Source organism: Diabrotica virgifera, chromosome 6 (assembly GCF_917563875.1).
Source record: "Diabrotica virgifera virgifera chromosome 6, PGI_DIABVI_V3a".
Classification (NCBI taxonomy): Eukaryota; Metazoa; Arthropoda; class Insecta; order Coleoptera; family Chrysomelidae; genus Diabrotica; species Diabrotica virgifera.
The window spans coordinates 195,375,578-195,400,739 of record NC_065448.1 but is presented as its reverse complement, the minus strand read 5'-3'; positions in this window follow the sequence as shown (position 1 = coordinate 195,400,739).

Below are 25,162 nucleotides of genomic sequence, written 5' to 3'. Positions count from 1 at the left end.
ATTAAATGTGTGGCTTGTCCCTTTATGTTATATTTTTCGAACCTAAAAATATTAGGATTGTTCTAAGGGTTTTTTGCGGCTTATCCCTTTTTAGTAAAATAATTGCTTTATTGTAGGAAAATGAATAGGTTATACCCCATAGATTTCTCCAGGTGTCTTGCCAACTCCAGAAAAGAAGGCGGTTTCTAGATGGAGACACAAGGATAGCCAACGACATAGAAAAATTAAGCGCAAGACTAAAAGCAATATAGGTTACGAATATATAAATACAAAAGGGAAGAAAATAGAACCAAAATAATTAGGTGCACCTTGCGGTTGCACAAAACACTGTAGACTGAAATTGGTGCTTGCCAACAAATTCTACCAGATACTGAGAATAATGAACCACTGGAAGACACTTAACATTTGGACCCCTTTTCAGCTATTGAAAATATTGACAACTGAATTATTTTATTGCTAAATTTTATGTTCATTTTTAGAATATAATTTTTTAATCAAAAGGGGATAAGCCTCATATTTTTTTCAAAAAATGTTCAAAAACTCAAAAACCGTTAAATAAACATTTGTGTTACTTTTATGGTGTATTTAATAACATATTTCCAAACGATTATGGGCCTTACTTCCGAGAAAATTTTAAAAATTGGATTTCAGGTTTTAAAAATAAGTTTAAAATGATGTTTTCTCCAAAGTATTGTTTGGTGGCATGTCCCCTTCTGTTCCCAAGGTCTTCAATTCAAACTTCCCCTGTTCCAGTGTTCCCGTACATCAAAGTTTGTCCGACTAGACACCGTTAATCTATTAACAAATTTTCAGATGGCTATTAATAAACTTTTTTTTGGTACGTGGGATCCAGGCCTAATATTTTGATACCATGACAAATAATAAGGTGAAAATTTGATTTATATCAAAGGCAGCTATACAGTCAACATCATATTGTCATATTTATTGTAAAGGTATAACGTTATAAACGTCACATGTATCTATGTTATTTTTATTCAAATATTGTATATACGTTGCAAGTGTGAGTCCATAAGTGCAATGGTTAGGTAAAGAAAAGGGTCAATACTCACAATATTATCCTTTTATTGATGTTAAAAATTGGCTACCGGTTTCGGGACTTATGAACTTAAATCCACCAGATATCCTTCATCCAGTTTTAATTTTTGCAGTCGTTCCATTATACAGACTTTGGACTGCTTTGATAAGACCATGTTTAATGTTGGTTTTCTGTAGGATTGACAATAGTTTGCTATAGGGCACACTGTCATATGATTTTTGTAAGTGTACATACATCAGGTGAACTTCTTTATTGACGGCTATATTTTTCTCAATAATTTACGTAATAGAGTACAAGTGGCTTACTGTAGACCGCTCGCATCTAAACATTCCGTAAGTATATGTATTTGACACCTAGGAGTTTTCTATTGGTTCTTTGCAGCACGCGGTCATATTTCAACCAATAGGCGGCGAGGTGCCAAATGCATATACGGAATGTTAAATATTCATAGACGGAAAAAGATAACTTTTTATTAGTCCGTTAAAAAGAGATTGATTTTAAAATACTTGTTAACGTATTATTAAATAATAATAAAACAATTGTAGTATTTGGAATGTTATTTGGTGAGAAATTAATATGCGGAATGTTAAATATTCGTTGACTAAAAAGGCGACTTTTTATTCATCAAGTCAGTTAAAGAAGACCGATTTTAAAATATTTTGTTAATGTATATTAAATAAAATAAAACAATTATTACCTATATGGAATGTTGTTTGATGCAAAATTTATAAATGGAATTGTATGGTATAGATTTAAGAGATTTTATTATTTCTTTATTTGACTATTTCGCTTGCGCAGAATTTTTAATGACTTGCACTTGTTGTATAGTATGTTTAGATTTATGTTTCAGCTATTCAATTCTGTTATTTCTGTTGAAGTTTAGGGATGTGTGTTACCAGACGAAAATAGTCGTCTTTTTTATCTACGAACATTTAACATTCCGTGGATGAATTTCGCACCAAATAACATTCCATATGTTATACTTGTTTTATTTTTATTTAATAATACATAAACAAAATATTTTAAAATCATTTTTCTTTAACTGACTTAATAAAAAGTGGTCTATTTTAGTCTACGAATATTTAATATTCCGCATATGATTTTCTCACCAAATAGCATTCCAAATACTATAATTATTTTATTTTTATTTACTAATACATTAGCAAGTATTTTAAAATCAATCTCTTTTTAAGTGACTAATAAAAAGTTATCTTTTTACGTCTACGAATATTTAACATTCCGTATATGAATTTCGCACCGTATATGCTTTTGGCACCTCGCCGCGTATTGCTTGCAATATGACCGCGTGCCGCAAGCAACCAATAGAAAACTCCTAGGCGCCAAATATATATACGGAATGTTTAGATGCGGACCGCTCAGTTCTACAGCCAGCTTGCTCTTCTGCTTCGTAATCTATATAGTATAGTCTGGGCTGATTATCGGAGAATAGGCCATTTTTGGGAAAAGTTATTTACCAGCAATTTTATTGCTGGAATCGAAGCTTATGATTATATATATATATATATATATATATATATATATATATATATATATATATATATATATATATATATATATATATATATATATATATATATATATATATATATATATTAATAATATAGGTATGCAAAGTCCGCAGATAGTGTGCTACTTTTTTTATTAACAAAATGGCGCCCCCAAATCGTGTTTTTTTTTCAATTTTTGCTCCATAACTCCGAACATTTTAACTCTACACCAAAAACACCCTGATAAAAATTCACCAAAATTAAATTCTGCATATAGACATGTTTTTCACGATCTGCTCTGACAAAAATTTTCCTCGGAAAATGCGGGTTTTCCCAACAAAATTTTTAAAATTCAAATAAAGTTTTAGATAATTAATTATCTACCAATAGTTAAATAACTCAGTTACATAAAGGTTTTCTTGGTTTAGATTATAGTTTCAGAAGCCGGTGAAAATTAAACGAATATTTTAGCAACAATTCAATTGATAATTAATAATTTACGGTCGCAATAATAACCAAAATAATTATGATACACCGATCAAACTTTGAAATCTTATAAATATAAGATGCTTATTTAATATTTTGTCAACAAAATATAAATTTTTAGTTTTTTTGAATAATCTTTAAATGTTTAAAAAAAATAGTTATAAACAAATTAACGTTTCTCAGAAAGTTTTTATTACATTCTAATTTTAAAAAATAGGTAAAACGCGTATTTCAAAGATCTTGAAAATGAATGCTTTAAAACTTTTTTGCAACCATTTTCAGAAAAGTTATGAAATAGCAAAGTAAACATACGATTACTATGTTGTTTATAATTTTTTTTAATTCTTTCAAAGCGTAAAAGTGGGTTTAAAGTACAAGCTAATTACTTACAAAAAATATCGATTATTAGTTTAATGGTTACATTTTAATTAAAGATTATAAATATATTTTTCTGTAATTTACACGCGCGAAAGCAGACTAATACAGTACCGTAGCTAATAACATTTTCACTCGAAGCGACAACCGCCCGCGACGTACAGAGGAAACAGTAGCGATCAACAGGTAGCAAAAACGCGTTCCAAGATTGCGGCTGTAATTTTGAATATTTTTTCGAGATATTTGGCACACGCATTTGTAATATAATGAAGAATGGCGGTACAGAGCCCAATTTGAAAAATATATTAATATGTGGAAATTACTCGGTAATTAAATACAATATTAAAAAAACGAGCCTGTACCGCCATTAAGAAGAACAAAAAAATACACTTTCTTCAAATAAACTTTTTTATCCGATGTTTAGATTTTATGTCATTTTGGAACTACTAAAATGTTTTATTTCATTAGTAGTTCCAAAATGACACAAAATCTAGGCATCGGATAAAAAAGTTTATTTGAAGAAAGTTTATTTTTTTGTTCTTCTTAATGGCGGTACAGGCTCGTTTTTTTAATAGTGTATTTAATTACAGAGTAATTTCCACATATTAATATATTTTTCAAATTGGGCTCTGTACCGCCATTCTTTATTATATTACGAATACGTGTGCCACATATCTCGAAAAAATATTCATAATTACAGCCGCAATCTTGGAACGCGTTTTCGCTACCTGTTGATCGCTACTGTTTCACCTTAATAAATAAAATTAAGCTTCGGCTCTGTATCAAGCCTATTTTCGCGCTAAAAATTACAAAAAAAAACATTTTTAATCTTTGAATAATATATATCCATTGAACTAATGTTTGATATTTTTTGAGAGTAATTAGTTTGTACCATAAACTCATTTTTAAGCTTTGAAACAATTAAAACAAATTATAAAAAACGAAGTAATCGTATGTTTACTTTGCTGTTTCATAACTTTTTTGCAAATGGTTGGAAAAAAATATTAAACATTCGTTTTCAAGACCTTTGAAATACGCATTTTAAGAATTTTTTTAAATTATAATATAATAAACAATTTCTGAGAAATGTTAATTTGTTTGTAACTATTTTTGTTAAACATTTAAAGATTATGCAAAAAAATTAAAAATTTATATTTTGTCGACAAAATATTAAATAGGCATCACGTCTTTATAATCTTTCTAAGTTTAATCAATGTTTCATGATTATTTTAGTTGTTATTGCGACTGTAAATTGTTAATTAACAATTGAATTGTTGCTAACATATTTGTTTAATTTTCACCGGCTTCTGCAGTTATAATCTATAACAAGAAAGCTTTTATTTCACCAAGTTATTTAATTATTGATACATAATTAATTGCCCAAAAAATTTGTTTGAAAATTCGAGATTTTGTTGGGAAAACCCACATTTTCCGAGGAAAATTTTCGTCGGAGCAAATCGGGAAAAACATGCCTCTATGTAGAATTAAATTGAGCTGAATTTTTACTTGAGTGTTTTTGGTGTAAAGTTAAAATCTTCAGAGTTATAGACCAATAATTGAAAACAACACGATTTGGGGGCGCCATTTTGTTAATAAAAAAAGTAGCACACTATCTGCGGACTTTGCATAGCTATATTATTAATATATAGGATCATAATATTCGATTCCAGCAATAAAATTGCTGGTAATTAACCTTTCTTTGTACTTTACTAATTAGTCCAGCGTATTATAACTATTTTTTTTTTTTTCAAAATTTAAAGATTATGCAAAAAAACGAAAAATTTATATTTTGTCGATAAAATATTAAATCAGCATCTCATCTTTATAATCTTTATAAGTTTGATCAATGTATCATGATTATTTTGGTTATTATTGCGATCGTAAATTGATAATTAACAATTGAATTGTTGCTAAAATATTCGTTTAATTTTCACCGGCTTCTGGAATTACAATCTGTACCAAGAAAGCTTTGATCTCACTAAGTTATTTAATTATTGATTAATAATTACTTACCTAAAACTTTATTTGAAAATTAGAGAATTTGTTGGGAAAACCCGCATTTTCCGAGGAAAATTTTCGTCGGAGCAAATCGGGAAATACATATCTCTATGCAGAATTTAATTGCGGTGAATTTTTATTTGGGTGTTTTTGGTGTAAAGTTAAAAATCTTTGGAGTTATAGAGCAAAAATTGAAAAAAACACTATTTTCGGGCGCCATTTTTAATTTTTTGCGCTTTGCATACCTATATTATTAATATATAGGATCTTATAATTTGATTCCAGAAATAAACTTGCTGGTAAATAACTTTTCCATGAATTTTGCTAATTAGCCCAGAGTAATAGTCAATTTTTATTTTGTTCTCAATAAGTTTCCCATACATCCTACTTATTCTGCTGTTTATCGTAATTCCTCTGTAATCTTCACACTGATCCTTGCTGCCCTTTTGTGGATACTCCCTAGATTAGCTATTAGGTTGTTATATTATTCTCCCAGAAGATACTTGACAGCATAGTTAACAGGTTAATTGGATTGGCATAATATTGTAGATTCGTTATGGTCCTTCTATTTTAAGTTATGTTACAAAGAAAGTCCTGAGAAATGGATTTACTACACACTGGGTGCCTCTTTTGAGTCCATAAATCAAAAATAGAAGAAACTAGAAGTTAGGAACCCCAATTTCGGACCCTGTCCCTACTGTAAATAGATTGCAATGACTCCTACAGGCGAATCTTCCGCAGAACTTGCTGTTACAATTAATGGGTTCGACGTACTTCAAAACGCAGACGGAAGAATTTGTGATCACCAACAACAGTGCAAAGAATGGGAGAAATGCATCAGTGCCGTTTTTGACGATGTTTCTCGAGAAAATGGTACAAATACTACGTGTGACGACCACTTAGACAGAGGTCCCAGTAAACTGAAATCGATCGTCAGAAAAGCAATACAGCAAGCCAAAAGAAATAAAGCACCTGGATCATATCAAATCCCTGCTAAGTTACTTAAACTTTTGGACGAGGAAAACATTACCTGCTTAACCACTTTTTTTTTAAATTTACAATGAAGGACAAATACCATATGATTGGTTGGAGTCACTGTTTAAAATATTAACAAAGAAAAGCGAGCCCAAAAAATGCAGCGATTTTAGACTAATCCGAGTACTTATTAACCGAGTACTAATTCCTTTTGTGCGAAAGTCGAATGGTTAATAAGCAATTTGTATTTTGAAATGTTTTTGTTTGTTTGATCGACTTCGAGAAGGCATTCGACCGAGTACAACATAATAAAATTTTCAATAACCTGCGGTTGGCAGGACTTGACTACTAAAGCTTTTAGCATGACTGCTAAAACACTTATATTTTATATTACAACCAAGTAGCCTCTATCCAAGTTGGAGATAGTCGTACTGAAAAACTACCCATCAAACGTGAAGTACGACAGGGTTGTATTTTGTCACCTAGTCTGTTTAATTTGTACTCTAAAGATATCTTTAATGAGGCTTTGAATGACAGACAAGAGGGAGTAAGACTAGGTGGAGAGAAGTCTTAAACTTTTATTAAAAATGAGGTGTGCCGTGTTTGGTGCACTTGATAAAACTTATCCGTATTCCTTTTGCGGATGAAGGACTTGTTATAAATGGTAAAGAAATTAATAAGTCAATAATTGAGGAAGTTATAGATGTAACAAATAGGCCAGGCTTAAAAATAAGCCATAAAATATCTAAAGAAAGTCTTAACTTTAAAAGCACTGCACGGCAGAGGGTGAAAATACCAAATTGTTTTCCCATACAATACCTATGGCTATTTCCCATTATGGAAGTATGGACTTATTAAAACAACCAAACTGGATGGAGTGTGTCGAATTTTTTAAACTTGTGAGTAATCTTTATTTATTTTCTGTATATTTTAAATTATTTAAATGGTTTACATATTTTAGGTAAATGACTAGTTTGATGTTTTTAATGTAAGAACTCATTCTTCATTAGATCTCCAAAACAATATTATTGATAAAATTACAAATGTAATGATGGATCTTAAAGTAAAGAAAAAAACAAGTTTACTTCCATTTCAAAAAGGTAAAATAAAAGTAACTGTCTATCTAACTTAATTATGAACCTATTCCATAAAAATATAGGTAAATCATTATTAAGTATATACTTTTTAGGTGTTATTATGTCAAATACATCCTTGAAATTACTATTGGATGACGTTAATGCGAGATTCTCAATAAAATATCGTCTGACCTATAGATTAAACCAAGATTTATTGGAGAATTTTTTTGGCACTATCAGGTCAAAAGGAAGTCTCAACTATCATCCAAATGCTCTCGAATTAAGATACCGACTGCGTTCTTACTTTACATTCTTGGTAAAAATGAAGGATCGTTGTTCAGCTTTGGAAATACTGAAGTGGATCTAACACCTGATGTGCTTATCGATTTTTTTCTACGATTAAGATAGTTGTGAAGAAATCGATGGCCTACAAGATACTGTAGATAAAGAGTTGACGGAAATTGAATATGACGGATTGGAAAATTTGGCAGGATACATTTGCCACAAATTGTAATAGCCAGAAGCCTCGACCTCTGCACACCCAAACCAATATACTTGGGTGTCTCATTTAAATGAGGGAGGTTTATTAAAACTCTCTCCATACGGCGTCTATTGAATACCACCGGCTAAGTGGGTGGACACTTCAATTCACCCCGTAACTTGAATTTGTGTTAGAATTACTCTTTTTTAATTATTTTCGGTTATAAGATAGTTTTTGTCCTTTAAACTTTATTGAAAGTAACGAAAATGAAAATTTTTCCTACGGCGTGATGTTGTACGCAGCCTACAGCATCTATTGGAGACCACCACCTAAAGAAGAAGATGAAAAGTTTATGTTGAGTAAGACTCTAGAATTTCAGGCGACTTGCATTTCAAAGAAAATTGTACAATAATCAAATTGGCTACAGTACAACCGGTGCAGAGCAGACGAAATTTAAAGGAGAAGAAAATACCAGATAGTAATAATTTTTTAACATATAAATTATATTACTACAAGCCAAGATAAAGAGGCCTGAGATATATTATTATCTAAATTACTAAACTGTGTATCAGAGTCTGATACACAGGTTTTATCTGATACAAAGTACAAAGAAACAGAAAAAAATAATAATAAATAATAAGAAAATAATAATAAAATGTTATTGCAATGAAACGTGACAAAAAAAATTAATTTGAAAAATTGCGTATACGTGATTTAAGCCTTCAATTTTATTTTTATCCTTTTTATAATACACAAGAAATAACTGCTACTGAAATTATAGCATAACTCCGAACTCGAAATTGTTTTATTTTTATGGTCAAACGTAATTGGTTCATCCTATTTATGATCTATACAGTGTCACCTGCATTTATCTTGTAAAAATATCATTATAAAGATAAAAACGTATTGAAATTAGAGCAATAAGGATTTGTAGTTTTAATATCATCTTTGGCAGCCTTTTCCTTTCCATTCTCATCACGTGTCCTATCCACCTCACTCTCTGTGTTTTATGCAGGGACTGATTCTTTATACGGTGCCCCTAGCTCCTTGTTTGTTCGTTTACTGTGTTTTTGCCACTATATATAGCTCTGAGCATTTTCCTTACCTATCTTTCCAATTTCTGCGTATTTGCTTTTTTCATTGTCCATACTTCGCTACCATACTGTGGGCCTTATTACCGTTTTATACAGTGAGCACTTAAAGGTTGGAATAAATTCATGTTCTCGAGAATGGACGATTTTGGAAAAAAATCCCGAAACAGGTTAATTTTTATTTTTAAATTGCGACTTTTTGCCATATGCATCATACTAGTGACGTCACCCATCTGGGCGTGATGACGTCATGTATAATTTTTTTAAATGAGAATAGGGGTCGTGTGATATCTCATTTGAAAGGTAATTCAATTCTTTATTCAGAAATATAAACACTAACATAATTATTTATACAGGGTGTCCGAAAAAAATTTTTTAATTAAATTTATTGACATAAAACGAAGAATGTATGTAATTTATTTAACCCAAAATACATTTTACTGCTATCAGAAAACAGGAAATAATGTTTATTTGACAAATAAATATTGCTTTTTGCTTAAATTCAATATTAAAGCCGCCACCCACCTTCCTCTTGACAGTTTGAACATTTAATTTAAGCGAAAAACAATAATTATTTTTCAAATAAACATTTTTTGAAGTTATACTTCTTTACCGGCGATACGAGTGTGAATTTTTATATGTTAAAACCTATGATCCCGGCGCATGCGCATTATAACTTTGTTCTGATTGGATGTTCAAATGACATGTCAAAAATTATTCAATATGGCGGCTGTGGTACAGCTGTAGTTTGATTATTTATGGTTGTTGCGTTTTAAAATTTGTGTGAAAAGAAACAACAAACAAAAGTTAGTTAATAGTTATACTGCCTTTTTAAATAGTTTTCACATACCTATATTTTTGGACTTTTGGACTATTTTGGACAAGGAAAACTCATTCTAATTTGGTAAGTAGTTTTTATTATAATCATATTGTAATTATACATTTGGATTAGGTTGAAATACAGTAGAACGTCGATTATCCGAACTAATTGGGGGACATAGGTGTTCGGAAAACCAATTTGTTCGGATAATCGAACTACAATATATTGATACATATTTATAGTCATACATATTTATCCACAAGTGAATAAAAGCCATATTTATATACCTACATATTTATTCATACCTTGATAATGACAACTAACAACTAAACAAAAAAGTGCAGTCTTTGCAACAACATAATTATTTTTGGATAGAATATTGAAGAAAATTGAAGATATTTTAAGAGTCAATTACTAACGCTTGCTCGGTATCCGAGTGCGGGACGCGGGAGTCGATAGTTCGAATAAGCGGTCGTTCGGTTGATCGACGTTCGGATAATCGACGCTCTACTGTACATTTATTTTCTCAAGAATGGGGATTTTAGAGAGGAATCCCAAATTAGGTCCGATTTTTATTTTTAAATTATGATTTTTTGGCGTAGATTTATTTATCTAGTAGGTATGTAATGCTTTGATTTACATACTTAATTTGATTACCAACAAAAGTTCTACCAATCTTCATCTAATATATTGTTTTCTTACTGTTTTGTTATATTTTAATATTTTCTTCCACAAAATTTAAACCACATAATTTAATTATATTCAAAACAACTGTCAAACAGTAAAACGTTCAGTTACCCTATTTTTCCACATGACAAATAATGTGGAATTGGACGAGTGAGTCTAGGCTTCGATTACGAATCAAAGCGCCCCGAACTTCACGGGTTCGATTCCCGATGCAAGTTTTTATTTTTTTTTATTTTTTTATGCATTTTATGATTGTAAGTATATTTGTTATATAATTTTTTTTTTTAGAAAATGCGTATTTAAAATTTTTGCCAACAATTATTATTGTTCAGAAATCATTTTTTCTTTGTGGCATTTTTCAATGTGTTTGTGTGCATTTTATTCTTTTATTTTTTTAAATTTTTGGTATCGTCTTAAAAATCACATAATATGTAGTAGAAGTGTAACTTCTTACGTGCGTACAAAGTACACACACATTCTTTTTTTCTGTTTTCTGAGAGCAGTAAAATGTATTTTGGACTAAATAAATGCATTCTTCTTTTTATGTCAATAAATTTAATTAAAATTTAATTTTTTTGGGCACCCTGTATAAGTAATTATGTAAATGTTTATATTACTTAATCGAGAATCAAATTACCTTTCCAATGAGCTATCACATGACCCCCATTATTATTTAAAAAAAATCATCGATGACGTCACCACGCCCAGATGGATGACGTCACTAGTAGTATATATATGTCAAAAAGTCGTAATTTAAAGACAAAAATTGACCTGTTTCGGGATTTTTTTCAAAAATCGTCCAATCTCGAGAAAATGAATTTATTCCAACCTTTACGTGCTCACTGTATAATCTTAGCTTTGTTTTTCTTGATACATATATGGATTTCATCAGTGGTCTTGGCTGCCGATCTTTTTATTTCCCTTTGCCAATCTGGCATTTAGTATTCAGTTTCCATTCTTCCCTCCCAACCTTTCTCGTCCATAATAAACCTAAGATAAGTAAAATATACCACTCTCTCCAAATTATACTCTCTTGCTTCATTAGATATCCATGAAAGTAAACTCTATCTCTTCTTTTTGTTTTTATTTTCGAGTATCATATTTTACTTTGACTTTTCCTGGTTTATTTCTAAGTCAAAATATTTTGCCTCTTTTTCTAATCCTTCCGTAACATTTTTTTATGATTTTCTTTGTATTCTTCCTTTTTGTTAAATATTTTCTTTCCTTATTATATATATTGTTTAATATGTTGCCTCCTTTTCTAATCCTTTCGTAACATTTCTTAATTATTTCCTTGTTTTCGTTAGAACAGTAAAGCCGGCCACTCACAGTACTGCGACGTCGTTCAATTTTGTCAAATTCGGCTAATTGCCAACAAATTTGACCGTATGTGAACGTGCATCTGACAAAATCATACAACTTGACCACAGAGAGACTGGTCTGTCTGCTGCAATACTACTAAATTGATCTCATGGACGATCTTGTCAAACAACACCGCAGTAGCGTGAGTGGCCGTGATGCTCATTGTTGAAGATGGATCCGGTAGTTTTAACTTGGCAATTTCTGATTATTATTTCCAATCCCAAGTTAGAAAGCACCGTGGATAACGGATCTTTTTATTTAAGACCTCTGTTCACTTCAAATTCATCCTATGAGAATCCTCTCTTTACTACATAATTTCGTGTGCTATTCAAAGTCATTCTTACTAATCTAATCAGTTTTGCAGTTATACCCAAGGAGCTTAGTGAGTCATGCCTTTTATTGCTTCTAATCCTTTAGAACGCTTGATTAAAATCTAGGAACAACGCATGCAGGGATACCTTATACCATTATACCCTCATAACCGGTGGCGCCCAAAATCCCGACAGCCAAAATCCCGACACGCCAGAATCCAGACTCGCCAGAATCCAGACACGCCAGAATCACGACAGGCCAAAATCCCGACATGCAACAATCCTCGCATAAGTAAAAAATGACGACCACTACATTTTGAATATTTATTGTTTCCTTTTCAAATGCAATACCAAATCATATCATAGAGTATAGTATTGAAATTGAAAAATTATTACTTACTAATAAGTACGGGTACTAATTATTATGTATGTATTTTAAAAGAAAAAATTATTTAACCACTTTATTTTATAATATAAACGCTATACTTATTGAAATGAAAGGTTGTAAGTTACATGATAATATCTATTATATGAAAGTAAACTTGAATTCAGGATTTCATTATACATATATTATTGGACTATACAGGGTGTCCCCGAAAATAGTGCGTTCCTTAAAGGTATAGGTAGAAGGCACAATGTAGAGCAAAAAAAAAAACATTTTTTTCTAAATTGATCCGTTTGACCAAAAAACGAAAATGCATTTTGATATGCAAATTGAAGTCTGGCAACAACGCGCAACTCAAAAATCTAAAGATTAAAAAAGTAGGTTTGTAGGTGAGTTGCATCTGGTAGGTAAAATAATGTAAATATCAACCAAACCCATATCCAATATTTTGCAGGTAGGTACCTACGGTGTCAACAACCCCAAAAATCACACCTCAAAGTAAATAAACAAGGGGTTATTAGGTTAAATTTCCACAGTCACAGCAAAGTTCTTCTAGGCTACGTTGCCATGCCATTCAAATTTATAAAAATAAAAATTCACTTATATGGAAAACAATGTAATATTTTTCTTGGAAACGGTTAACTTTAGAAAAAATGTTATAGGACTTTTTTGTTCTAAATTGGGTATTATATCCATACCTTAAAGGAACGCACTATTTTTGGGGACACCCTGTATATTGGCAAAAAAAATAATTTAATTCATAATATACCCATGTTAGAAATTTTATTTAGAAAATTAGTTCATATTAAATGGTAAATATTTTGTTTAGAAACAAATAATAAAAAACAGATGGCCATAAACAAAAAACAAGGAATAAATGTAATTATAAATATGTGTAACAAGCAACTTATTACACCTGTCGGGATTCTGGCCTGTCGGGATTTTGGCCTGTCGAGATTCTGGCATGTCGAGATTTTGGGGTAGACCCGTTCATAACAGGTAGTCTGGATTTGCTTTAGTGTAAAAATCTGATCTGTTAACCTAACCTAACCTATTCACTCTAAAATCGGCATGACATTCACCTAGTGTATCTTCAACAATCTGTTGAGTCTTTCTTTTAGAATATGTATTGGCTAATACCGTGTAGATAACAAGTATCCAACAGACCAACACCTCTTTAATTTTCACATGCCAATCTATCTTCCCGTTTATATGTGGAGCATACTAGAGCTTTGGTCCAATCTTGGGGCATATGTTCCTCTTCCCATATCCTTTCTATAAGGCTACACACCTTTTTTGTAGTTATAGTCCTCCATTTTTTATCATTTACGAAGCTATTTCGTTTTCTCCTAGTGTCTTGTTATGTTTGAGCTCATTGATTAAACTTTTAATGGCTTTACTAGGCAGTTCTATTAATATGCCATCATTCCCTATAAGGAAATTTTCATTGTCATCTGTCTAGCAATGAGCTCTTCTTTATCTCCATTATCGGCTAATATATTTATGGAGGATTTCTAAACTAATATCATTTCTAAACAAAATTTAAAACCCACAGTATGGTGGAGATATGTAGATGATGTGTTTTCAATATGGCCTCATAGATCAGAATTGTTGCATACATTCCTAAATATTATAGACGATCAAGAAGAGACAATAAAATTTACAGTGAAAAAGGAATATAATAACACCCTATCTTTCCTCGATGTTTTAGTCTCAAATAAGGATACTAACTATAAGACTCAAGTGTATAGAAAACCAACACATACCAACGGATATCCCAATTACAAATCAAATCACAACATCAACGTTAAAAAGAGAATCATTAAATCTTTATATGATAGAGCCAAAATTACTTGTTCTAACGAAAATTCATTCTTAGAAGAAAATCAATTGTTAACATCTGTTTTAATAAAAAATAATTATCCTTTATCGTTTATAAATAAAGGATTGTCAAGATTGGATCGAATGGAACAGAACAACTTAGAACGGGATCCTATAGCATTCACAAGAAATAATACGAGGAAAATATCAATACCATTTATATAAAAGGACTATCCGAGAACCTCAAAACAATAGGAAATAAATTCAACATTTCAACAACATTCAAAACAACAAACACGTTGAGATCTATTATATCTAAAACTAAACCTAATAGTGAACAAGAAAGAACAAAGAATTGTATTTGTAAAATACCTTGTGAATGCGAACAATTTTATTTAGGTGAAACATCAAGACCTGTTAGAATAAGTGAACATCAGTCTTATATTAAAAATAGAGAATTTGATAGATCCCAAATATGTCAACACGCATGGGATAGTGAACCTAGAGTTCAGTGGAGAGATTCAAGTATAGTCCTGAAAGAAACCGATAGTAAATAGAGAAAAATCAAAGAAGTGACTTTAATTATGCTAAATGAAACCAATTGTGTCGCAAATTCCTCGGTAGAATGCAGTAGGATGTGGTTACCCATACTAAAAGAGGAAGTCAATAGAAAGAAAATACCAGGATTAGTAAGTCAATAACATATCGAGTTAGTACATATTTTATATTTTAGTTTTGTTAGCATATCTATGTATTATTAATATTATTTATAATTTAAAATAACATATGTACATATTAAGGTCAGAATTTGGTATTAGTTTTGAGAGTAAACTAAAGTAAGACCTAATACCTACAATGTCGGGATAGTATCACGAGGTTTTCTTCTGGTTTTCCCTCGTGATTTACTATGAAAACTCTAGCGTGAGAATTTTACTGTCACCATTGCATGTGGTTGTCTTTTTTAAGACAGATCACATGTTATGGTTTTTTTGTGACGGATATTCTTGAGTTGGGGTTGATTTCGTGTAATCGAATGAAATATCTTTCAATAAAGTCATCCCAGGAACGCAACTCATAAATATTGACAATATCATTTTAAAGTCTTCTAGTTTAAAATATACTATGTCTGAATTGCCGATATAAATGAGTCAGATTAATTAAATTATTAGAAATTTTTTTTACTAAGCAAAAATATTTTTGTTTAATTCATTAATATTTTTTGTATTTTGACGACACCCGATTTGGGCTTCGAAACATTAATAAAGTCATTTTTTTAGTAAAATTGTGGCTTATTTCCCATCAAAACTAGTTAGTTGCAAAAATGCCACAAGAAAATAGCTTCAGAACATCATATGTATTTCGCCTTTTCAGTAGTTCACTAAAATGTCTCTGCCATAAACCCATCACTTATTCTTTTTTACTCGTGAACGTTCCATCTTCTTTTTTCATGTATGAAATGTGATTCTCGAATCCCCTTTTAAGTTTTTTTAACTTATTAATAAGACGACCGTATTAATTTTTTTTGAAATTTTTCCTCTATTTCTTGTATTATTTTTTCTAAATGAAACCAGTTGCTAAATGAAACCAATTGTGTCACAAATTCCTCGGTAGAATGCAGTAGGATGTGTTTACCCATACTAAAAGAGGAAGTCAATTGAAATAAAATACCAGGATTAGTAAGTCAATAACATATCGAGTTAGTACATATTTTATATTTTAGTATTGTTAACATATCTATGTATTATTAATATTATTTATAATTTAAAATAACATGTGTACATATTAAGCTCAGAATTTGGTATTAGTTTTGAGAGTAAACTAAAGTAAGACCTAATACCTACGATGTCAGGATAGTATCACGAGGTTTTTTTCTGGGTTTTCCTCGCGATTTACTATGGAAACTCTAGCGTGAGAATTTTACTGTCATCATTGCATGTGGTTGTCTTTTTTAAGACAGATCACATGTTATGATTTTTTTGTGACGGATATTCTTGAGTTGGGGTTGATTTTATGTAATCGAATGAACTATCTTTCAATAAAGTCATCCCAGGAACGCAACTCATAAAAATTGACAATATCATTTTAAAGTCCTCTACTTTAAAATATACTATGTCTGAATTGCCGATATAAATGAGTCAGATTAAATAAATTATTAGAAATTTTTTTTACTAAGCAAAAATATTTTTGTTTAATTCATTAATATTTTTTGTATTTTGACAATGACACCCGATTTGGGCTTCGAAACGTTAATAAAGTCATTTTTTTAGTAAAATTGTGGCTTATTTCCCATCAAAACTAGTTAGTTGCAAAAATGCCAAAAGAAAATAGCTTCAGAACAACATACGTATTTCGCCTATTCAGTAGTTCACTAAAATGTCTCTGCCATAAACCCATCACTTATTCTTTTTTACTCGTGAGCGTTCCATCTTCTTTTTTCATGTATGAAATGTAATTCTCGAATCCCCTTTTAAGTTTTTTTAACTTCTTGGTAAGACGACCGTATTAATTTTTTTGAAATTTTTCCTCTATTTCTTGTACTATTTTTTCGTTTTATTCTCTTTTCGTTCGTCTACATACCATTCTTATTATTATTCTTTCACCTTTGTAACTCTGGTCTATACCATCATTATTATTTGTTAGTGCCAATTGTCTTAATATTTTCTTTTGCTCTGCTATTTTAAGGCATTTTTCATCAAACAAATTCTCCCTGCATTTATTTGACTCTTTTGTTGAATAACTTCATCATTTGCTGTAGTTATCGCCTCTCTTGTAGTTACCCACACTTGCTCTATTTCTCAAAAATATAATTTAAAAATAAAAATCTACCCGTTTTGGAATTTGTCTGCATAATTTGGCGTTCTCTAAAAAATTAATTCTAAATTATTCCATAATTTAGCCCATCACTGTATATAATATGACAAGATGGCTTATGCAAGATTTTCTTCGTACTTTTTCCTTGCAGATAGAAAAAACAGTAAGTATTATTCTTTAGAAATGGAACCCATTAAAAAGTTTTCAGTTTGCTTTTGTACTCCTACACTTGGGATGAGAGCTTTTCTAACAAAAATATCCATGTGTCAAAGGCACCATCGATGTGACCCTTATCCTTTGTGACTTTCCACGTGAATAGAAGCAAGTGTTTAATGCTTTTAGAACGTAACCTTCCCACTCCTTTACACAATGACTCTTATTCAAGAGAGACTGTGTTTGAATAAGACACTAAAAACTTGTAACCTATGGTATAAAAGAAGACATGATTAAGTTTACTATATACTTAAGTCCTTCACCTGAGGTTCACCCTGGATACGTATTTTCCGAGAATGAATAATTATTTAAACGTGAATTATTACTCTATAACTATAACTCTCCTTAGAACAACTAGGGAATTCAGGGAGATGACAGGATACACTGCTCGACAAAATTCATGAAAAATTTTTTACATACATTACATAATACATACAGTCGGAAAAATTAAAGAATACCCATGAACTATCACATCAATCACATATTTTGTATTTGCTGTTTAAAAAAAAAACAAAGCGACGTCATCAGTACGGTATGGTTAAATTAGAATTGTATGTTAACTTGGGAAAGGATCACTACAGAACCAATGCAACCGGTTTGTGGCAATAATGTTAAAAGACCTTGAGGATTCCAGAGCAACAACTAACACATTCACGGAAGAACCTACAGCTACATAAGGAAAGGAATGACAAACGTTTAAAATGTTTCAAACAATCAAACACGGAAATGTTAATGCGAATTAATAGTGAGATATACCGATATATACTTCCTACCTTGATTTGACTTAAATACAGAGATTCGGTCTGTCATTTAGGTTGGCAAAAAAATAGAAGTCAGCTACTTCATTGATTTAATGAAGATGTCTAGCTTTATACTTCTAAACTTCATCAGTTCACTGCAATAGAAAAGTTGACAAAGTTTATAAGTATCTACATTTGTTACAGTGTAATACATACTTGCAAAACAATATACAGAGTTGAGATAAAGTATGGAACCAAGCAAATATCTTTGAAACGAAAAAATTAATATTTTTGAAACTTTGCACGCAAGTACAGTGACGCAAATGGCATCTGTTGCGATATTGTTTGTTACTACTCCTCATCCGGTTTCACCGGAAATACCCTTAACTTATTCACTTTAAATGAAACACCCTGTATATTTTTTCAGAATTTAAGGGAACTTGTTATTTTTATAATTGTTATTAATTCATACATACCAAGTTTGGAAGAAAAACTATTAAAACAAAAAATAAATCTCTTTAGAGTTAAAAAATAGGTTAATTTATTTACGTTAGACCAATAATAATAAAAATTAAAAAAATCATTTCAAATGTTGAAAATGCTCGCCGTTCACCTCCTGACAACGTGCAAGCGTATAAATGAATTCGTGAGTCACTCTTTGCAAGATTTCTCCACGTATTAGTTGTCTCAAATCCTGCAAGCATGTTGGTCGCCTAACGTAAACACGTGATTTTAGATAACCCAAAGAAAAAAATCTAACGGTTTGAGGTCAGGAGTACGAGCGGGCCCCTCTATAAATCCTCTACGTCCAATCCGTCGATTTGAAAAATTCACATAGTGGGGAGACGCTCCATCTTGTTGAGACCAAAAAGTTTTTGGTAACTGGCCATTCTCTCGAAGTGCAGGATTTGGTTATTTAGTAAATTTAAATACTTGTCACCACTCAAATTTCCGTCTACGAAAAATGGGCCTATTAGTCTATTTTGAACAATTCCCATTCAAACATCCAACTTTTGTGGATGCTGGGTTTGTGCTTCAATAAACCAATTAGGATTCTCATTTGAACAATACCTACAGTTATGGCGGTTAACTGTTCCATTTAAGCAAAACGTTACCTCATCGGAAAACACTACTTTACTTGCAAAATATTCGTCATTGTTACAAATGTCCATCATTCGTTCGCAAAACTCCAGCAGTCGGTTAAAATCATCACCTGACAATTCTTGAACCAATTGTATCTTATACGGATGATAGTTTTCCTTTTTCAATATTTTCCTTGCAGAACGTTGACACAGTATAAAGAGGGACAGTAGAACCACTCTCCGAAAAATTGGAAGTAAAATCTGTAGTCGCGCATGGCGACCGCGCAATGTTCTTAGTCGCTTTTGCCCCACTCTCGCATTGCTAGTCGCATAGAAACGTACGGGTTTTAACAGGGAACACCCGCATCCACTACTGGTGAATTATCTATTGCATACTGCCGGTATTACTTCTTGAGATCAAAGTGCCGACAGAGAAGTGGTTTTACTGTCCCTCTTTATACTGTGACGTTGACTTATTCCATGGTTTAGTGCCAAATTTGTTGTGGAAGTTTGAGGTGATTCCTCTAAATTAATTGCAATATTATTTTTAATAACTTCGTTCGTTGCAGTCCGTGGTCTTCCAGTTTTTGGCAAATTTTTGACCATGGTTTGACATGGCTATGCAGGTTACGTTTACCAAATGCAGAGGTACAGTGCCACCTGTTACACTAAATGGACAAGATCTGCCTCAATCTGACAGCGTTAAGTATTTAGGGATGCACTTGGACAAAGGACTGACCTAGAGAAAGCACATTTTTAACAAAAGAAAACAACTTGGCTTGAAACCCAGCAAATACTACTGGCTATTGGCAAGACAGTCAAAACTTGGTATAAGAAACAAATTATTGGTGTATTAAGTAGGCTTAAAACGAATATGGACATAATATGGTATACAACTATGGGGTACGGCTGCAAACTCAAAGATAGAGATATTGGAACGCTTCCAGTCGAAGGTACTACGAACCATAACAAATGCACCTTGGTTTATACCAAACAGAGAAATCCGAGATGATCTCCAAGTAGCCACAGTCAAGGAGATAGCGAGTGAATCCAGCAGCCGCTATTTGGTAAAATTAGAAAACCACCCAAATAATCTTCCACTGAACCTGCTAGATAATATTGAGCAGACTCGGAGACTGAAGAGGCACAAACCATTGGAGCTACCATATAAATTCTAAGCAGCAGTGACGTGAAATTTAGTACAGTGCAGTGAAGTACTTACCCTTACAGGGCACAGTTCAATAATTTAAGAGACTAGTGGAGTCTTTGTTATCACTGGATAACAAATCCAAATTTATGCATACACCCCTTATGAACAAACAACAAACATGCTTATAATTTTTATGTATTGATTGCATGTAGTAAATATCCTCTAATAAAAAACCCAGTTGCATTAAAACGATGCAATAACCATTGAACGTGATCCAGGATTTCTTTCAGGATGCAAATTATTAAAAATATTACACACCTCTTCATGAGTTCTAACCCGATCACCAAAACCGATTTTCATTAATATTTCAATACGATCTTTTTCACTTAAATGAAACTTTTTAATACGACTTATTTCTGTCAATTCAGTCATGCAGTGCATGTTAACAACAATTTTAGATGGTACTCGTTTATTTCCTATTTCGTTGTATTAATACAACAAGAATAAAAAACCGCTAAACGCCGTAAAAATGAGTGGCGCATACAATATTCCAGCTACAAAAGATCTGATATGAATATTACTTGGCACGAAAATGTATTTTCATTTTGATGCAAAACAAAATTCTAGTTTAATTTTAAAAGATTTTTTCATAAAATTTGCCCCATTTGAAGTAAAACGCGCCACAAAAGAGTAACTTTGATAAAGTTTGAATTTTGAAACTCTTTTGTGGCGCGTTTACTTAAAATTTAGCAAATATTATGAAAAAATATTTTAAAATAAAACGAGAATTTTGTTTTGCATCAAAATGAAAATACATTTTCGCGCCACGTAATATTCATATCAGATCTTTTGTAGCTGGAATATTGTATGCGCCACTCATTTTTACGGCGTTTAGCGGTTTTTTATTCTTGTATCAGGAGTTTTTCAAAGTTATTTATAAATAAAATGTATAAAGTTGAATGCAATGTTTCTCGATTACACGTTAATACGTAAGGTGAACTTTAATAAACTTTATAAATGGTCGCCTTTGTCGCATTATCTCCCAAATGATCTAGTGTCCATCAAATGGACACTGGATTCTTTTTCTATTCGAAATAGATTGAAAAAAAAATATTGGGATGGCGCCGGTAAATGAACTCGGATTGCCCGTTGCCAGATCAAATTAGCGTCGTAACCACTACAACTACATAAACCATTTAGGGAATAATCGTTAATTGGATTATACTTTTGTAGCTTAATAACTTCTAAACGGCTTAACCGATTTTGTTCACTAAACATGAGTTTGAAACGTATTGACAAGTAGTATCTTATGCATCTAAGGTCAAGTATGATAACTGAAGCTATAACAGGAATTATTGAGCTTGAAAAACTGTTTTTCCCATAAGAAATAGATTTGATCATACTTATGAAGCCTATAACTTAAAAATTTGAAATTTCCCGGATATAAGGTATACACGATTCGTCTAGAGTCCTTCTACAAACGCTCAGTTATTGGCGTAATTCGTAGGTTGAAATTTTGAGTAATTGTCGAAAAACAAAAATTTTCAAAGTTTTTCACTTTTTTGGCTATACTGAGCCGTGGGTATATCTGATCCTGACAGCTTAGACACCATTTGAAAGCTTAACTCAACGCTATTGATTTGGTGTATTTTCTGTTCTCTTTTCTCTTCTTGAACCGAAGATATATACCGCCAAAAAATATGCCGTTTTGTACCTACCAAGTCCTATAGCTGGGGTAGTCAAAACTTACAAACTCCACCGGTTCTGAATCGGCCTTCACCCCCTCGTCAAACACAGAAAAAAAAATTCAGATCGGTTTAACTTTTCCACACACATACATACATACATTACATACATACATATTGTACATATCCACAAACATTTTCCCTTTTTTAAATAAAAATTGACTAATATTTCTGAGCTCGGTAACTTTTGAACGGTATAACCGATTTTCAAAATTTGACATGCGTTATAACGGTAATGATCGCTTATATTAGAAGCCGCAAAGGTCGGAGTTAAATTTTAGAAGTTTTAGGAGTTTTGGGGACGAGAACGAAAAACAGACCCTAAATAGGAAGGGCCGTAAAATCCACACCCTTGGACCAAAATGGATGGTTGACATATGAATGGATGAGCCTTTTTCTGAACTTTAAGATGGGTGTTGGCCCAATTTTCAATTCAGTCATATTTACAAGAAACGAAAATTTCGTGTATATGTAACAGAGTCATGAAAATTTGAATAAAGGGGTTTTGAAGGATGATCTATTAAATGAAAATATTTTCATCTCTTTGCAACTTCCGGTTATACCGGAAGTTGCTTATAACTTCGTTTTTTTAAATGGGACACCCTGTATATTTTTACATTTTTGGATTCTCTTCGATGTCTTCTTTCTTCAAATATGAGGTTTTGTAATATTATACAGGGTGTTTTAAGTGATAATTACGTTTTTTTATTAATTTCGTAGCAAGATTCACACCCTGTAGAATTGTAGTAGTTTGACATCTAAAACTCTACTTACGTTCAAATGATTTTTAATATACTCTACTATTGTTAAGAATCATTAGTATAGCTAAATTTTTAATTTTAGTATACAGGGTTGGTCGAAACTCGGAATGAGTATTTTTTGAGTTTTCTTAAATGGAACACCCTGTATTTTTGTATTGTAATGAGTTTATATTTTATGGTACTTTTTATCTCCTAAGCACTCCCTATACCTAACTGCTTTAATTTGTGAGTTATTGGTGATTCAAGCTAAACATTAATTGAAACAAAAAATACGTAAAATTTTATTAGGTTGGCCGTGAAAATACTCAATACCATATAATTTTTTAGAAATAAATACATATTAATCCAGACTGGTCCTTAAAATTACCAATAATGGTTTAGCTATCAAAATACCTACGTAGTTAAGATTGTTGGTGCGATTAACAATTAAGCACAAATTAAAGCAGTTAGGTATAGGGAATGCTTAAGGAATAAAGAAGTACCATAAAGTATCATTTTATTACAGTACTAAAATACAGGGTGTTCCATTTAAGAAAACTCAGAAAATACTCATTCCGAGTTTCGACAAATTAATAAAAAACTTAATTATCTTATAAAATGCCCTGCATAATATTACAAAACTTCATATTTTAAGAAAGAAGACATCGAAGAGAATCCAAAAATGTAAATCCATTAAAAAAACGAAGTTATAAGCAACTTCCGATATAACCGGAAGTTGCAAAGAGATGAAAATATTTTCATTTAATAGATCATCCTTCAAAACCTCTTTATTAAAATTTTCATGATTCTGTTGCCTTTAGTTCTAGAGATATTTCTAATAGGCCCTTTATTTGCCTCACCCTGTTTAGTGTCGCGTGTAGGGGGTGTAGGTGTGCGCCACTGGCGAGAACTGCCGTTCTCTGCTAATAAATTATCTACAGAAACATTTTTAACAAATTTTTTCTTCCAAATTTGGTATGTATGAATAAAAAATAACAAGTTCTTTTAAAACCTGCAAGAATATACACTGTGTCCCATTTAAAGTAAATAAGTTAAGGGTATTTCCGGTGAAACCGGAAGTGGAGTATTGACGAAAAATATGGCATCAGATGCCTTTTGCGTCACTGTACTGGCGTTCAAAGTTTCATAAATATTATTCTTGTCGTTTCAAATATATTTGCTTGGTTCCATACATTATCTCAACCCAGCACAGTTTATTTTTGGTGTTATAATATAAACTGTAAACTCCACAAGGAAAAGAAAGAATTTTTCCTGTATCTATCTGGCTGTATACCATCAATCACAAAATTTTTTTAAAGAAAATTCTTCGTGAAAGGTATACAAATTTTATTAAAAACCCTCTAAGAGTAAATCATCATCAGTGCTAAAAGTACAGTTTAGTTGCAAGCTGAGCCACCAAAGAAATACCAGGGTGAAAACCCTTTATGGTATATAATTATGTCTTAATCACATATTTGTTTAAAATTCCTATACTGACATATTTGTTTACAATAAACTGTAAAGTTACTTTAGTTTAACATGAAATGTTAACATGGAATGTTACAGGGTAACATTCCATGGTGTTTAATGTATGCTGATGATGTAGGGTTAATATGAAATAGTGAAAGAGAGGTAGAACAAAAACTGGAACAGTGGATACAAGCTCTGGAGGAAAAAGGTTTAAAACTTAATAGGACAAAAACAGAGTATTTGTAATGTTCATTTAAAGATAGAGTTACTACAAATAAAATGGTATCTTTGGATGGTGAAATGATTGTGAAAAGCAATAGTTTAAAAAAAACAGTAAAATCCTGTATAAAAGGTATATTTAAAAAACCCTCAAAAGGGCCACATCAATATCACATAACTAGTTTTCGACTGGTTTACCAGTCATCATCAGTGCTTACGTGCAATGTAGGGGAGGGAAGGGTAAAGTGGAATAGTGGGGTAAAGCGAAATCGCTCGTTTTCAAATTCTTTCGCAAACGGAGCCATCACTGTTTACAATCCAATCAATGTTTAGAAGTAGGACGTGCTTATAGACCATTTTGTAACGGTCGCCTGTCGATGTTATTGAAAATATCACTGTTTATACATTTTTGGACGACTATTTGTAAAATGTGTAGGTGAGTGTAATGGATAATTCTTCTATCTTATTTAACTAAACATATTTTTTATAGCAACACACAAAAACAATCTTACTTAACTATCTTTTATATAAAAATATAGATTGCTAGGTTAGGGTTAAA